This window comes from Panthera pardus, unplaced genomic scaffold, assembly GCF_024362965.1.
Source record: "Panthera pardus isolate Hobbes unplaced genomic scaffold, ASM2436296v1 HiC_scaffold_215, whole genome shotgun sequence".
In the NCBI taxonomy this organism is placed as follows: Eukaryota; Metazoa; Chordata; class Mammalia; order Carnivora; family Felidae; genus Panthera; species Panthera pardus.
Window position 1 is genome coordinate 28671 of NW_026526783.1, and position 481 is coordinate 29151.

The following is a 481-nucleotide window of genomic DNA, read 5'->3' on the forward strand; positions in this document are numbered from 1 at the left end:
CCCTTGAGCGCTGTGTGTGCGCAATGCACCTGCTTTCCTTGTGTGGCTCTGCTCGTCCTCCCTTGCTGTCAAAGGCCTAGTGAGTGAGCACGGAACGGTTTATTCTTTCTCCGGTGGGTGTTCCGGTTTGTGCAGAGGCTGCCTGCAGCTCCACATGCATCGTATTGGGTTGCCTTGGAAGAGCAGGTCATGAATGGTGGCACGTGTGTCTTTTCCCCACGAGCAACAGAGTGAGGGAGCTCCCCGGTGGCTCATCCCTGGTATTGCCTTTTCTCTTGTGTTTGCTCTTTGCTGGGGCTCAGGTGTTGGGAGGTGTGGAGTATTCATGCTGCTCCTGTGGGACCCAGGAAGCAAGTGCTTCTAAGCCACTTGCATATTTCTTTTGTCAAATATTTGCCTTTTGCAAGCCACTTTGTGATAGTTTTGTGTGTTTTGTGTTTTGTCAAAAGAGGTCTTTCTATGAGTGTGGAATATATCTGTG